Consider the following 17,926-nt stretch of genomic DNA (forward strand, 5'->3'; position numbering starts at 1 on the left):
CAGCTGAATATAAGCTGTGAAACCATGCTTGTTCACACCATTTCCAAGTAAGATATGAAGACAGAGAAATAGTGCTCTCTCAAAGCCTGTCTTCTTTCCTGGCCATGGTAAAGATCAAAACATCAGTCACCAGAATTTCTTTACATTTTTAACTGATGTTTTTCATTAATTTCAGGAAGTGTCAATTATTTGCAGTATTTTCATCATATACCACGTGATGCCCTTTTAAATTTCTTTTGAAAATATATTTAAAGCTGAAGTGAAAGATTAAAATTTTTTATTTGAATTACTTGTTTTCCAGTCTTAGCTAAAATGTAATATTGTGTGAGAATTTGCATTGCTTTGTTAGAGTTTTGTGTTTTTGAAATCTGGTTGATTTCTCATTTTTTTTTTCAGGGCATCCTACCTTGGAAATAACACAATTTGGCTTCCATGTCGTCTTTGAGTATGAGAGAGAATCCTAGTTTCAGCATGTCCTCAATAGAAACCAAAGAACCAGGTTTGTTCCTTCAAGAAGTCTCCTAAAGCCTGTGGAGCGGCACCATTTCCAGGAGTAAATAATAATGTGTCAGATTCCTGTCAATGGACTGTATGGCAAAGGCACTGCTTAAGATATTCATGGAAGAATGATAAAAAACCGAAGAAAAGGCACATTTCAAGAAGCGACCCCAATGCCATTTAGGATTTTTGAGCAGCTGAAAGAAGATAGTTCTGAAAATATGAGTGACAAGACTCGAGCATATTTCTTTACATGTTTCTTACATTATCTTTGTTAACCCATCTGCTTTTGTGTCTAATTTTGGAGTTATTTTCCTCTACTGTAGTAGCTGGTAATCTGCTTATGGTCAGAGTTTTATTCAGTGTGGGTAGGGAAACAGTAGATATAGTAGGAGAGAGAGGAAGGTTGGCCCCCGAAACTGACTGAACAGCTGCTGCCGGGCTGGGCTGGTGCGGAATTGCTCAGCACTGCGTCGCGGTGTGCTGCTGCTTGCTCACCGTCTTGACTTTAGACCCTTCTTCCTTTATCTGCTCTCAGCCTCTGGAAGTGCCTACCTTTTGCTTGCACAGTTTTTTGGACTGAAGATCTGATGACTGTATTTTTTCAGTTTAGAGATAAAATTCTGTCTTCATAAATAGACCTTTCGTATGGCTGCTCTTCTACCCTTGATCAAGAATAGGATCATTTCTATTCTTTTCCAGAGTTGCTCTTTACTATTTTTATGTTCTCGTTCAGTATTTTGTTTTCCTTTACTGGTTCTAGATGAAAATGAAGGATGATCTCTATGTTCTTTTTTCACTTGTCTAGGAGACCAGAATAACATGAGTCAGAAATTTATAGAACATTTAAACCACCTTTTAACCATTATTGTTTTAACCCTCCGTCAGACTTCTTTTTCTCAATATTGATGTCAACGTTACCTTCTCACTCTGCCCTTTCCTTTTTGGGGCAGGTAGTAAGAAGCAGGGTTTTCTCCAAACGCTGATAAGCATGGAGAGAGAAGGAGTGACAGAGAGAGAAAGCTTTTGTAATTAACAAATGAAGCAATTGGTCGTTAAGGTCATTAATGTGTATGCACACATTGTCAGTATGAAAATTAGTTTGTGGATTAGAGCTAAGATAATTAACTGACATAAGTAAATTTTGGTGTTTCAGCTCTTTTTTGCAACTAAGTTGACCTCATAAATTTTTCCTCTGTAAATTGAGGAAAGCTTTGTTCTTATGAATTGAGTTTTACCCAACAGAGAGAAACGTAAGCAAAAGAACAGATTTAAAATTTTAATTTAATAAAGTGAAATTCCAGAAACCATTTTTTTTTTAAATTATTTCTTCTCTGGTAGGCATGTTTCACTTCATCTTTTTTCCTCTCTCTCCCCTGTCTCCTTGTCACCTGGTCTCACTTTTACATTTTTCCTCATCTGTCCAGAATTTCTCGTTTGGTGTCTGTGTTTTGCCTACTTCCTGCCTTTTGCATGATTCAGCCTCCCACTGAAAATGCTTTTGCTCTCTCTGCCCTCTGTTTCCTGGGGCATGCCTCCTTCCTCATCTGCCACCTCATCTCTAGTTGTTATCTCTTGGAATTCAGCTCCCGTCGCAGCTCCTGCCTGTCTCGGCCCTCCCCTCTGACCGCTCACTTGTCCGCTTGCATTCCACTCTTGTCTCCCGTCAGTGGTGATCTCTTCTCTTCCACCTCTGCTTCAGTCTATCGGTCTGTATCGCTCACGGATCCCTCGTGTTTCCGCTAGCTCTGATCCCTTCTCTTCTCTAAATTTGGGTTGTTTTCTTCCCGTACTTTTTAGTCCTTGTGCATTTGCTCCCTGGGCTCTGTTTTGATTTTCCTTGTCCCTGAGTGGTAGGTATTACTAGATGAATTTGTTGTCAGTGTTTGCGTAGAACACAGATCCTTGCTGTGTCTTTCCTGGGTAGCCAGGATGAATCAATTATTACTAACTTTTCTTAGAACATTGAGCTTCCTGTGTTTTTGCTTCTAAGAATTAGATTGGTATTCTAGAAGACTAATATTACTTTAAAGAGAGAGTAGTCATATGATGCTGTCGTTTTAACTCTTTATTCAAGAGTTCATGACATTTGAATCCACTCCCTTGTCTTGAAAGATTAAGGAAGACATCTGAAGCAGGTTTGGGGATGGAGGTGGCTGGAGGGTGAGAAGGGAAAGGTAAATTCTAGAAAAGGACTCATAGTGAATTTCTAGAATTAGAAAGAAAACAAGCCACAAACCACATGCTTTAATATTTATTAGATAAAAGCTCCCCTAAAAGGATGAAAGTATCAGTAATTCTGTTAACCAGTTTTAGTACTAGGTCATCAGTATTTTCACATTTCCCTTTAAATTCCAAGGCCTTTATTTAATGTTTAACAAAACAGAAACTTAATCTTGTAAATATTCATTTTATTTTGAGAGACTTGATGTCTCCTTAAATATTAACCTGTGTCGTTTTGTAATCACACTGCAGCATTCTCAAAATGCCATTTACAACCAACCCTGTTAGTTCCTTTTGTGGGAAAGCATGTGCAGTTGTGTCGTTGAACGACGGGGACACATTCTGAGAAATGCATCGTTGGGCGATTTCGTCGTTGTGTGAACATCATAGAGTGCACTTACACATATCTGATAGCCTACTGCACACCTAGGCTATGTGGTACTAATATTATGGGACTGCTGTCGTATATTCCATCCGTCGTTGACTGAAACGTCATCATAAGGCGCGTGACTGTAAATTGTATTGTCTTGCCCCTCTGGATTCTGTAAAGGTAGCTTTTTGGCAAAATTTTATTCTATACTGTTGATGTCTAACATTGTCTAACGTTGTTCTTTTATTCTTGTGTATACTATGAATGTGGTGCTAGCCTGTAGTTTTCCATAATGTGTATGAACTACTGGAGGTAGACTAATGTGAGTGCAGATGTAGCTTTATCACACTTAAAAAAGAAAAACCTTATACATCACATAACGTGGTGTTTAAATAAGATTTTAAGAACAATCCTACACATTGAGGTTGATCATATTGAATATTCTTTCTGCCTGAGCTTTCCCTCGTTGTGATGGTGGTTGTTGGGTATCTTGAAGCTAAAGGAATGGCTAATGGTCTGATGGTGGTACTGTAAGGTTCGCCACCTGTGAACAGCTAGTACAAACAACATCAGAATCACAGGTAAGCTTACTAACCAGACATTTATGCAGATGTGCTAAGGACAAGACTGTTCCGGGATTACAGAGATGAACAAGGTCTGGTCCATTCTCTCTGGAAGCTAATAATTGAGTAGAGAATATTGATAAGCAAACAATTGCAGTACAACACGGCACATGATAAAATATACATAGGTAGGAGCTGTTATAGGAACAGACTAATTGAGAGAGTCAGAAATTATAGGTTAAAGTAGAGGAAGATGGGCACGGATGTCTTCCCCAGTCTTCCCCAGCAAAAAGAGGAGGATTGGCAGTAGTTAGCTAAGGGCTAATCTTCCTCAAAAAAAAAAAAAAAGAAAGAAAGAAATTATAGGTTAAAAACCTAAAAATGTCATATATAATATGTATATAATGTGTGTATGTATGTGTGTATATAAATTCTGACTGAAGAACTTGCTGGTCTATCTCTTATTACTTTTGTGAATTGGGCAAGTTACTTAAAGCTTTCAGATTCGGTATCTTCACCTTGAAATGGTGATAATATCTAGTAATGTTATATGGATCAAATAAGATAGTCTATATGAGGTGCCAGTATGGCCCCTTATTCAATTATTGTTTAGAATTTGGAGAACTAAACAACCATTAGAGAACATAGTATAGGAATATACTCTTATTTTAGATAATATTGCTACTCAAAATGCTTGGAATTTCCGTTTTAAATTTGCTTTTATAATTTTTAAGAAAACTAACCTTATTAAAAACCTTATAGTCAATCCCTTCTTTCTTTTAACCAGAAGAACTTTAGCTTGATCTGTTTGCCAGATGTAGTTCTCAGTGACACTTGTCTCTTCCCATAAATCAAATCCATTCTCAGAGCATCCAAAATTTGCTACAGTTAAGCATATTTTACAAAAATATGCCAGTCTTCTGGAGTGTTCAGCCAGAATGACAACATCATTGGAGTAGGCCTCCATAATGACTGCGTTTAGGAGGGTTGGAGTAAGACTAATGGGATACAAATCTTTGGAGTGTGTTATGCAATCAGTCCTTGTGTAGTTGTAATCCCAATGCTCAGTTGTATATACTAACCTGAATATAGTTCCTGGATTATATCTATGTTTTTGTTATTTTAAAAGTTGTTTAAATTAACTTCCTTTAACAGAACCAAACTGAACGGTCTGCATTTTCTAATAATGTAGTGGAAAAAAAAGGCACAATGATTTAACATTATTTTGTTTACGGTTAATTTCTTCCTAAATTAGCAGTCTTTAAAATATGGGTCTATGTCCTAGACCATATGATAAATTAGGTCGGGTAAACTTTTCACTTGAAATAAACTTTTCGCTGCGTTGTTTGGCCTTGTTATAAAAGTCCACTAATTCACAGCGTGATTAGACTTGTCTGTTATATCACGGTTTTGTGTATTACAAGGGTTGTATTTGGGGCAATTTAAAAATATCAATATTGACACAGAACTGTCAGCCCAGAATTTTGATAATGATCAAAATAAATGCCTTGTCTAAAACCTCTTTGCTAAAGTTCATTATTTACAATCAAGAGATTTAAATAAGTTTACTTTGTATTTAATGGCTGATGTTAATTTGTATTGACATTATATTCGTGTGTAGGGAAACTGTATTTCCATGGAAAGGGAGATTTGGTGTATTAATATTCCAAAGCTTAATTTAAGCTGGTTATGATTAGAAAAGTGGCTTTTACTTGTGTTCTCTGGAAGGTTCTTGGTAGTCCTGTGAGCATGTTAACAACAGCATGTTTAATTGCCATAATGAATATCTAGTTAGCAGAGATAGAGATGTTTGGGAAATCGTGGCAGATGGTGTAGAATGAGCTGAGTGTACTGGTTTTGTCTTTCACTGCTCCCTGTTAGATTCTTTGAGAAACTGAATTTTTTTCTGGTAATGTTTTATTTTTTTCTTGGATTTTTATTTTTTATTATTGATAACAGTAACACTGTGATGGGGTCTCAGTAGGGCCAGGCTCTTGACATACATGCATTTGCTACTACTTGTGTAATTTTCTAATAAAATTTGATATTATACAATGTATTTTATGTAATATATATTCGTATACAGTCTACAGTATGTGTTTATGTTGATAAATAAGTAAGTAAATAACTGTTAGGCAGTTCTGCTGATCAAGAGGGTGTTAGGAGTATCACTATAAAAATATGAAAATTGAGGGAGGTTATTGAACTGTGCAAGGTCACAAAGGTAGTGAGACCAGGATTTTACTCTGGGTCTGATTAAATCGCATGTTTTTGATCAGTTTTCTATATTACCTTTTAAAATACTTCCCCTTGAGAAAGTAAAATTAGCTGTTTTATAAATGCCTATTATTTTGAGTTAAGGAGTATTCTCTTCTACCCTGTACACCTATTTTTTTCTAAAATAAAATAACTTTGTTCCTGATTCTGGAAGTAATGGGGCTCAGTGTTAAAAGTAATCAGTACTTAGTGGAAACACAAAACCAGGTAACATACAGAAAAGTATAAAGAGGATTGTGAAAATCACTAGTAGTTCTACCTCCCAGAGGTTAACATTTTGATTATAATCTCCCAGACTTTGGTGTATTAATACGTAAGTGTATTTTTAAAACAAAAATAGGTTTATAACATGCATGTTGTTTAATAAGTCCTTTCATTTGTTGTATATTGACCATCATTCCACATCATTATAACTTTCTATCTTCATTTTAGATTTTCTTTTTCATTATTTAGAAATAACATTTTCATTTTAGAGAAGTTTTGGATTTATAGAAAAATTGCAAAGATGGTACAGAGAATTCCCAGTTTCCCCTAGCGTTCACACGTTACGTTAGTTAAGGCTGTTTGTCACAAGTGATGAACCAATGTGGATACGTTATTATTAACTAAAGTCGATCCTTATTCAGGTTTCCTTAGCTTTCACTGCGTGTCTTTTTCTGTTTCAGGACTCTGTCCAGGATTCCAACGACATTTAGTCCTTATGTCTCCGTAGGCTCTTCTTGGCTGTGACAGTTTCTCAGACTTTCCCATTTTTTATTACCGGACAATTTTGAGGAGTACTGGTCAGATATTGTAGAATGCCCCTCCATTGGGATTTGTGTGATGTTTTCTCATCGTTGAACTGGGGTTCTGTGTTCTGAGGAGGGAGCCCACGGAAGCAAAATGCCATCTGCATCACATCGTTGCAAGGATGCGTACTATCTGCATGACCTGTCAGTCTGACGGTGACCTTGACATCCTGCCTGAGGTAGAGATAGTCAGGCGTCTCTACTGCAGGCTTGCTCTGTTCTCTCCCCTTCCATCTGGGGCTCTTGGGACCGAGGGCAGTTTACACTTGATAGAGTTGCGCTCCACCTCCTTGAGGCCAGAGGCAGAGGATCTACTGAGATTATTTGGGATTCTTCTGCACGGGAGATTTATCTGTCCTCGTGTATTTATTTATTCAGTCCTTTATTTATATGAGTGTAGACTAATGGCTATTTATACTTTGAGTTAGAATCCAGTACAACTTTATCGCTCTAATTGTTTCATCTTTAGCCACTGGGTGCTCTTTCAGTTGGTTCCTGTGTCCCTTTGCTATACCCCATCATTGTGGGTTAATATCTTCATTTTTTACATAGCTGCATGGTGGTCCGTTGTAAGAATATACTGTAATAAATTTAATCCCTTGTTGATGGCAATTTAGGTATCAGATTTCTCACTGTTATAAACAATACTGTGATGAGCAGTCTTCAAAAAGTATGTTTATGAAAATATTGTTTGATAGTTCAGGAAAAATTGCTATATTAAAAGGACTGCCCATCTTTCCATATTTTATGTGATATGTGAGTCTTTCTTAAAGATATCCTCAGCAGGTTTCTGAGTGAGGATTTTCATGTCACCTAGGGAAAACAGTGGTGTGTTTATCCCTGGAGTTGCCTGTTCTTTTTTCTTCCCATGTGATCAGAGCTGGTGGCGGGGTAGCACCCGTGGCCCTGAAGAGCTGCTTGGAGATTACCCCTTGTCTTGAGACGTCCGTGCCTTCTCAGTGTGGAATCAGTTCCTGTAGACAGCAAGATGAATTTAAACTCAATTCAGAACAACAAAACAGCATTCTCAAAAAGCAAAAACTTTAGAACTGGAAGAGACCTTAGAAATCGTCTTCCATCCGTGCATTTTAGAAATAGGAAACTGTGTGCTGTTGGGGGAGATGATTAGCCTGGGATTGTGCAGCGAGCAGCAGAAGCATTCAAGAACCTGGATTTCTGCATAAGTCTTAGAGTTCCTTGTTACGTGGGTATATTTTATATCCCATACAAAGATATACAAAACTTCTTATGTTGGAAAATTTCAAACTTGTACCAAAGAAAACAAAGTAGTATAACTAATCTCCATGTCCCTGTCACTGTAGCTTTATCTATTAATTTGTGCCCAATCCTGTTTAAAACTCCCCCCCACCTTATTATTTCTAAGTATATCCCTGATACTAACTCATTTAATCTGTAAATATTTCAGTATATTCAAAAAGAAAACCTTTTTTTCAAAACACAACCACAATACCATTATACCTTAAAGACGTTTCTATGCAAGGAAATCTAGTTATAAAAACTTCCAAAGTTGGTATTCACCGTGGATTAGAATCTGGCATTACTGAAAATACAGTTGGTACAATTCCCCCGGTGGTACCAAAATCCTTGGTGTAATCACCCAGAGGTTATAGAGAGATTCTAGTGTATATCTGTCCACCATACAAAATGGCCTAGGTTATGGCTTTTATCTAAATCTCTAAACCTATTTTTGTTTTAAAAATAGACTTACGTATTAATACACCAAAGTCTGGGAGATTATAAATCAAAATGTTAACCTCTGGAAGGTAGAATTACTAGTGATTTTCACAATCCTCTTTATACTTTTCTGTATGTTACCTGGTTTTGTGTTTCCACTAAGTACTGATTACTTTTAACACGAGATTTAACAAATTGGAGTACAATTCCTAGATCAAAACTTTTTAATGGATTGTTGTAAGCTTGTTTGAAACTACATGCCAATACCAACCACGCTTGTAAATATATAAAGGCAACTATTTCTTAATGCCAGCCATTATAAATAATATATCTGTCCTTTGTTTTAAAATATCTTTCTGTATCTTATGCAGCATGAGTCCAAGTATAGAATCCTGTTTTCTTTTTTGTACTGTAATATATGTACTAAATAAATATTTCATTTTGTTAATGAATCTCCTTTCATAGTTTATTGACATTTTTTTTGTGGGGTGTATTACTGTTCTCAAATAGTGAATTTAAATGGGGGTGATATTTCAAGTAATGGTTTTCTTTTTATCATTCTTTGCAATGTAGTAGATGAATTTTTTAAATATTTATAAAGATTAGCACAAAAAATCAGAAATCCATTAATTGACTAATGTCCAGGAGCATTTCAAATAATTGGTAGAGCGGTGTTGGTTTTGTTTTCCAACATAATGTTTGGGGTCCTAAGATGTTTTATAAAATCATTGTCTCCAAGTTTAATAAGAAATGATAAATCATTAAGGTGAAACTACAAAGACTTGATATGCGAAGGGCTCTTACTTATGACAGCCTTAAATTTAAGTAACTTAGTCTGGCATCAAAAGTCAACATCAGGACAATATAAATTGTGGATGGCAGATTAGTTTTGGCTTTCTCGAATGTATCTACTAGCCTTAAAATAACTGATAAAGGAAAAGCTCTGTAAAAAATTGGAAGAAAGGAAGGAAAAGGATAGAATGTAGAAAACAGTGATCCTTAACTCTGACTGCCCATTCGAATAATCTAGATAGCTTTTATTTATTTATTTTTTTAAAGATTGGCACCTGAGCTGACAACTGTTGCCAAGTTTTTTTTCCTGCTTATTTTTCTCCAAATCCCCCCAGTACGTAGTTGTATATTTTAGTTGTGGGTCCTTCTAGTTGTGGCATGTGGGATGCCGCCTCAACATGGCCTAACGAGCGGTGCCATGTCCGCGCCCAGGATCCGAACCCCGGGCTGCTGAAGCAGAGCACGCGAACTTAACCACTCGGCCACAGGGCCGGTGCCCCTCTAGACAGCTTTTAAAATGAAACACGCACCCATGCCCAGGCCAGTTAAGTTAGAATCTCTGGGAGTGGCACCCAGGCATTGGTGTTTTGAAATGCTTCCACGTAATTCTAATGATCAGCTAAGGTTGGGAACCACTGAACCAACAAGGAACCGCCTCTGCGCTCCTATTTCTTCCCTGTAGAATTTGGTAGTATTTGTGCTCCATGCTTCCCTCTCCTAGGTATTGGACTAATGTGTGTTCCACATCCTTTTTATTTATGGCTCTGTTGAGATGTGTATTTTCCTGAAGGGGGAAAAGTCACACTTGTGAATTGTGGACACATTTAAAGTATAAAACAGCTGTAATATGTATAACAGGAGAGTGCCTATGAAGTGGAATCATTTACCCAAAACTGAGAAACTCAGAATCATTGAAAAGTCAAAAAAGCAATTAGGTTTCATCCAGGACATACTATGGGTGGGACACTTTTTGAGAAATGAGGCATTTACCTGCATGGAGCGTAGGGGTGAGAGAGCTGAGTCCTTACTGATAGATCCTATTGTCAGCCTTCTTTAGTTTTTCTTTCCTTTTTTAATTTAAATTTTTGCTTTGCAAAAGCAATATTTACTTGTAACAAGTGAAAGTATGCAAGGATGAATAAAGAAAAGAATCCGTCACGTACATTCACAGCCCGATGTGAATTCTTCCACACCTTTTTCCATGTTCATAAAAGTATGTTTAATGACAAAACGTTTGTCAGTGTTTTTTGTTTTTTAAATAAGATCATACCCTATACATTATTCTGAAGCTTGCTTTTCATCCTTGATAATATATCCTGGATATTTCTCCAGGTCAATAGAGATAGATCTAACTCTTGTTTTCAAAAAGTGAATAAAAGTTTCAAAATACCATAATTTATTCAACCTTTTCCCTGTGAATGGAGATTCAAGGTTTATTTATTAATTTTTCTTTTGGCCACAAACAATGGTGCAACGTATGTCTTTGTTTATATAACCTTAGGTACTTGTGCTTTTGTTTCTAAAGTATTCTTATAATCCATGGTTTGGTTTTGGTCAGATTTCCTAGTTTCAGGATACCTTGTCTGATAGTGAGAATTAGTTAATGTTAGTTGATTCCAGTTAATCGGCTCCTTCTGGGTATTAAGTTGGGCATTAGATAGAATCAGTGATTGTAGAAATAGATATTAATAAATCCTAGTGACCAGGACTGCCTTTCATAGGTCCTAGAATCCCTGAAGAAGAGCGCCTTACAGAAGGCCAACGGATGGGCTTCTTGGGGGTCCAGGAACCGTCTAATGTTGATTACAAAATTGCGTACAACTGTCCCTTGAATGGCTTTCATCCAATTTTCAAAGGGGCTGTTGCCCCCCCAGAAAGGTTAAAAGCTGATAACACATGTATCAGAGAGTAGTATTTATCTGCAGAACTTGGAAAGTACTTTGAGTTCCCATCGGTAGCGCATGTTTAATCATAGTGTCCTCTTTCTGTAAAGGTCTGGATTGAAATAAATTTCATTTCCAGATGACGTAAGCCTAGGAGAGATGACTAATACCATAGTCTAGATAGCAAACTCTAGATTCTGAATAATCTGAGTAGGTTGTAATAATATTCTAAAATGAGCAAGATGAAATACACTAAGGATAAACCATCTGCAGGGGTTGAGGAAGCTTGGGGTGGAGGACAGGCTCAGATGCACCTGAGATGAAAAGAGCCAGGCGTTTATTTGACCACAAGCTTATATGAGCCATCTCTGTGATGTGGCTGCTAAAAATAGGAGCTAGTTTTAGACCACATCTGATGAATTGTGTTTATGTCCGTGAACCCTTTAGGGGAGACATTAGCAAAGGAGGGAGACGAAGATAGTGTTGGGTTGAGAAGTGACGTCACGTGAGGAGCCACTAAAGGAGTTTGTTGATCTCGGGAGGGGTATGGAGAACGGTGGTAGCAGCTCTGGTGACGAGGGGACAGGGAGACTAGGAGGGCTGTGGAGAACTTGTACGTTGTCGGACGGACACACAGGTGCTCAGTAGGTGTTTGAAAGAATGAATGAGTGAAAATTACAGCCAAAAGATTTTGACTTGATTTAAACTCTGGTGAGATTTCTCCAGTAATGACTTCCTGTCGACAGAGCCCTTCAAGCATGACGATGGGTACCTGAGATAAGTCTGTAGAAGGAGTTCCTGCTCTAAGTGAAAGGTTGTACAGCAGGACTTCAAAACTCGTTTAATTGGAACTTTATATTTCTCCTTTGAGGTACTTTAATTCTAAAACAGGAGAAAACTCTAGGATAATATTGTAGGCTCTTTAAAACTTTACGAGTATTTTTGTAGAAGGAAGGCTTTTGACTCAAAGCTACATGATTGTCATTATTTCAAAGGTGCTGAAACATTAAAATATAACAGGTTTTTATCTGAAACCGCGGTGCATAAAATATTCTGTTAATATGCTGTTAACTCTGAAGTAACTAGCCTAGACTTGTGGAGTGTGACTTAAGATTTTATTTTCGTTACTTCAGAGAGGAGAAAGACTGCATTCTTTTCAAACTAGAAAACGAGAGTAAAAAAGGAAATTTCACCACTTCTTGGCCTTTTTGTGCCCTCAGGAAACAGGCACACTGCCTCCGTTAGACTACCTATTCTGAATCCTGCCTCAGATAATAACAACACAGTATGGAATTAGTGTCATTCTTTCTGATTTACAGAGGATTGCACCCAAGTTTGCATACTGACCTGTGAAAAGTTATCTCTAATATTTTTAAGTTGGTTGAAACAGCATATCCCTTATTACCCTTCAAATATTTGAAACAATATAAAAATCTTTTAGGTTATGGAGATGGATAAATACTGTCAAAATATTTCTATATAAATCTTTAAAAAAAAAACCCTTTGTCTCTTACGCTAACAGTCTTAGAACAGGTGTGGGGCTGCTGCCGCTTACGCCTCCATGGTTTCCACTCCTAACATGCTGGAGAGGCCTCGCTTAGGCTTAGGAAGGTGGGCCACCACTGGCTGGCGGCGAGAGCTGCATCCCTCATGTCTGCTGCCTGGCTTGGGGAAGGCAAGCTGACAGTGCTTAGGCTCAGTGAGAGAGCCCTCAGCCTGGGGCGGGCACATGGAGAGGACTCGATGAACATTCTAGAACTGTATCTTCTGCTCGCCCTCTTGAGCTCCTTTCTATTTTTTTCTGATTTAGCAGATACTGTCATTTGTATGTCGTGCACTATGTTGAAGATGGCATGTTGAAAACTAATTTTTTTATATCCCTACCCGCCCCCCCCATCCGAAACCTACTCTTGCTCTATCCTCCTGTCTCCTCTTTTTAATAAATGGATATCGGTCACCAGAGGTAGTACGGGAAGAAATGAACACCGCAAGTTCTGGTCACGGTGTTAGAACTCTCAAGCTAGAAGTGGTCGTGTCATCCTTAATGCCCCTTCTTTCCCCTCCCCTGGAAGTCATCAGTGCTGTTGCTGCTACCTCAGAAGTCTCTCCTTTCTCATCTGGTTCACGGGTTCTTAACTGAATCCATTTCTCAAAGAGGTTCATATATGTACGTTTTTTGACAAGATGTGCATTCTTCCTAAGGAAAGGTTTTTAGGCTTTATTGTTGCCTCTCACATAGGTCAGTGACCCATAAAAGGTAAACAACTATTGGCTTAGACTCATCCCTCGCCTGTATTCTGTAGCCTGTAAACTGGCATTCTTGCCCCAGTCTCTGTGCCTCTCATCTACTCGTCACACTGTTACTCACTTAGCTTTTTTAAAAAAAATATTTTTACATTGCCGTACTATTTATACAGTTGTGTGGACTCCTGTTGCCTGCAGCAGTGGTTCTCACCCATGACCACATACGAGAATCACATGGGAAGCTTTTTTAAAAATAGTGATGCCCGGTCCCTGTCCTAGACCAATTAATTGATACTGACAAATACCAGACATCAGTATCTTGTTTTAAAGCTTCCCAGGAGATTTTAATATGTAGCCAGAGTTGAGCGCCTCAGGCCTAAAGGGTAATGGACTAATTGTTAGTGTGGCACCTAAGGGCCTCAGTGACCCAGCGCTCACCTCATCTCCTCTTGCAGAGTAGCCCGGCTCTCGCACTCTGCACACATACTTTCTGCTATTCCCAGAACATGCTCTGTTGTTTCCTGCCTCTGAGCTTTTGCCTGTACTCTTCGCTCTGCCTCAAACGCCCTTCACTATTTTTCTGCCTGGTGATTTCCATCGCAAAACCTTCCTCCAAGCCTCAGAGAGAATCGCAACCCTTACTTTTACAAACTTCTATTATAGGCCCTACGCTATGTTATAATTACTTGTGTATCTGTCTTCCACACTACACTGAACTCCTAGAAGGTAGGATCCTTATTTATTTCATTTCTTTAGTGTCTGGCACCAGGTTAAGAAGCTTCCTGAGAATCTGATGAATAAGTAAATGAGAAGGAACAAAGAGCAGCCCGGTCTGGGGAATCAGGAAGTCCGTGGGTTGGCGAAAGTGAGTAAATATGGTGTACTAGATGTGGGCAAGAAGGCTCAGCAGAAGTTTTATCCTCTACTACTACTTTTTCATACTTTTATGAAGATGAAAGATCAAAGTATATGAAGTTTCTCATCTCGGGCTAGGAAAGTGGAGACCAGCTTTGAAAATACCTGTAGACGTTGTTGAATGTTATGGAACATAATAGCATAAAGTCTGTGTCATGTTTGTCTCCTGGGACTCTCCAGAGATTTCTGAATGAGGGATGGAGAATCAGCCAATATGATGAAGGCAGCTGTTTATTTTACCCAGTGGATTATTCCTAACTTAGTAAGTGAGTTAAAGATAGCCTTATATGGACAGTTCTCCAGGATATATATTTCTAATTTTGATCTCACCCCTGGCCTTTGTGTTTTAGCTGCTGCCTATTCCTTTTCTTGGCTATTTTTAGTATTTTTTTTCTCGATATATCTCAGAATTGCCGAATACATTCTAAAGACTCGTAACTTAAATGCGATTTAATCTTCCCGTTTCTTCAGTGCCCAGGATTAATTTAAGTTAATGGTGATTTTGAAAGAGACTTCTTCAGTAAATTATCTCAGAGAGATTCTTTTGGATATTGTACTGGGGATGTTTTGGGTTGCTTATTTGCCCTTTTTCCTGAACGCTGACCCACCACTACACTTTCAGGAGAAGAGATGACTTATTTAACACTTATACAGAAACCAGTGAGTGCGAGTCCGATGGCATGATTTGGGTATACGTCGTTCTGTTCTACTGGGTATGAACAACTCAAATACCCTTTGTCTAACTGGCTGCCTATTATTTTCTAGTCTTATATCTTATAAGCTTGAATAATAAGGACAAGATTTTTCTTATTCAAAATCAAAATGTTAGTTGGATTTATTAATATGCTACACTTTTATGCTTCCATCATCTTATTTTAAAAGTTTTTTAAAAAGCCTTAAACAAATCTGGATCTAGCAAGAGCTCCTCCTTTAAAATGTGGTTTATGTGGAAGGATCTCAATTTGTAAAACTAAAAGGAATAATTTTTAGTTGCTTTTTAAGAGCACTTTTAAAAACAGATCAGAGTCAAAGAACTGGAATATGTACCCTCTCCTGGCTAGTGAGGAGACAGGAATATGATGTTAAGAAAAAGAAGAAACCGGCTGTTAGAATGAAAACGTTAAGGTCTAAAATGGGTAGTTGTCTATTATGTCACGGTCTACGATCAACCACAGCTACCCCAGTACTGTTTGTCCGCTCTTCTTGTTGTGAACCAGGACCTATGTAAGGAACTGGTCTCTGGTGTTTCTGAGAATGGCCTCTTGGATTATTATAATTACTGGGCAATTATAGTTCTTAGAGCTGAGTTGTTAATCCTTCTGATTTTTTGTTTATCGCTGCTGTTTTGAAAAATAAGCACTTACTGGAGCACTTTTTTAAATGAAATACTTAGTGCTTAAGAGGTACAGTCATGTACCATCATCAAGAGACTAGGCCGTGCCCTCCTCAAGAAACTGCCCCCTGCTGGATTCTTGTAGCCAGGAGAAATTAGAATCTCTTAGGAGTATTTCATCTCTTCCTGTGTGAGGCTGATTTTGAAGTGCTTACCCTAAAAGTGACCACTTCTAAGTTTATCTGGTTGGGAACAGGCAGCATCCATTTACAGCAAAACTACTAACAATTAGAGAATAAATTCTTGATTTCCAAATTTTCTGAGTAAATTGGTACCAAGTGTTGTGTTCTACCACACATTTGGGCATCTACTCTTCAAACAAATCTTACAAATGCTTGGGGACTTGAGAGTGGAATAGCCACGAGAACCATGAGCCAGGAGAACATATTTGAAATTATTAATAGTAACCCTGGTGTCTCTGGGCTGTTAGGAGGTTTCTTTCGGTCTTACCCTGTAGGCTCTGTCCACCTGACAGAAGTTGGAGAGAGAAACTAAACACCCAGAACCCAAAGCACATCCTCTCACTACCACGCACAGGTGGTTCAACCAGGAATTCCCCTTCATTGTTATTTTATACAAACTTTTTTTTTCCTTTTTCTCCCCGAAGCTCCCCGGTACATAGTTATATATTCTCATTTGTGGGTCCTTCTAGTTGTGGCATGTGGGACGCCACCTCAGCGTGGCTTGATGAGCAGTGCCATGTCCGCGCCCAGGATTCGAACTGACGAAACCCTGGGCCACCGCAGCGGAAGCGTGCGAACTTAACCGCTCGGCCACGGGGCCGGCCCCCACTGTTATTTTATATAGCTAAAATGTATATTTTTTAAAAAATCTGTTCCAGGTACTGTTCTGAGTGCTGTATGTGCATTAACTCATTTTCACAACATCCTAGGAGGTGGATTCTCGTCCTCATTTTACAGATGGGCAGAGAGAATTCTGTTAAATAACTTGCCTGTGGTCGCAGAGCTTAGTAAGCTTTGACTTGAGTGACCCCAGCTGTATGGCTGTATTCACGTACCCCCTACAGCCCTCTTTTCCTCAGAAAGTCTTACATTTCACGTTAGAAAGTGGGGTAGCCCTTACCCTAAAAAGATTGTAAGTGCTCTGGGAGCAAACTTGATTGCTTGTGAAGCAGAGTGGCTTGACATAAGTATAGTTAATCTTTGGTGCTAATGTACCAAAAGATTTTGGGAGCCAGTGGCTTATTGCCTGATTCCTAATGGTTTCCGCAGAAGTGGATGGAGGAACTGAGAAGGAGGCGTCTGGACTGGCAGCGCAGCACGCTGGGTTAGTTCAGACTCTGCCCTCCAACGTGGCATGGGCAGTCAAGTTCAATTTGTGATGGGTAAAATTTACCTTTGCATTATCTGTGAAAAAGGTTTCTAAACAAATAAATAATGCAAGATTGCAGGAAACTTTTACTTATTTCAACAGCAGAATCTTTTCAAATACTTTTAGTAGTATATATATATTTTAGTGTTATCTGTTAACTGTCTTTAGTACGTCCATCTTAAAAACAGACAGAACTCAGTTTAACATTTTGTTAATAGATTCAAGTAATAAAACTGCATTTAAAAACATTTTCTGTGTGGATATATAGCTACCTGAAGCCAAACTGGACGGGAATTAGTAGAATTTTATTAACCTACCTTTTGAATTACTGTGGCGTTAAATAAATATGTTTTTTACAAAATCTCAAATTACAGTACATTTAGGGTTTCTTGTTTTAGATTAGCCTGAATGCTTATAAATTATAAAGGTTCAGATTGTACTTAATAAACCTATGCTTATTTTCCATTTGAGGTGTATTTATTACATAAATGCTAGTACTCCTTTGTTTGACTCTGGCAGCTGGGCTGTGTCTGTCTAGCAGTCTCAAGTTTAGCATCTTATATCAGCAACACAGAACTGTTGCCCCAAGAGAACGGAGGAAACCCCCGATTTCAAAGTGGAGGAGGGAGAGTCTCTCTTCTTTTAATTGAGTGGAGGCTAATGTTGGGGCAAATGAAAACATGTCCGATCCTTGTGCTCTAGGGCAATTCTCTATGAACTCCAGACAAAGGGGAAAAAATAAAAATATATTTATCCCTACTGCATACCAAGTACTGTTCTTGGTGATATAGCTATATTCATTATGTCTGTCTCTATATTCATACATATCTATCTGTCTATCCTGCTGTGTATGCATAAACATGTGAGTTTATTTAACAAAATGTGTTTATATTTTAAGCACCACACACTGTTCTACATACTTTGTAAATATAAATTCATCTAATCTTCATAGT

General features: G+C 38.1%; 1 protein-coding gene across 20 annotated transcripts in view; it reads left to right on the plus strand.

Moving 5' to 3' along the window:
• SLC20A2 (solute carrier family 20 member 2) overlaps positions 1–17,926 on the plus strand; it is a 106,676-nt gene that overhangs the window by 6,309 nt on the left and 82,441 nt on the right. For 14 of the 20 annotated variants that reach the window (XM_023630895.2, XM_070253357.1, XM_070253344.1 and 11 more), the window contains one exon: positions 397–499. The exons of the other annotated variants lie outside the window; for them this stretch is intronic. The gene's annotated coding sequence lies outside the window, so the exon portion shown is untranslated. The remainder of the gene's footprint in view (positions 1–396; positions 500–17,926) is intronic. 20 annotated transcript variants of the gene reach the window in all.

Source organism: Equus caballus, chromosome 27 (genome assembly GCF_041296265.1).
Source record: "Equus caballus isolate H_3958 breed thoroughbred chromosome 27, TB-T2T, whole genome shotgun sequence".
In the NCBI taxonomy this organism is placed as follows: domain Eukaryota; kingdom Metazoa; phylum Chordata; class Mammalia; order Perissodactyla; family Equidae; genus Equus; species Equus caballus.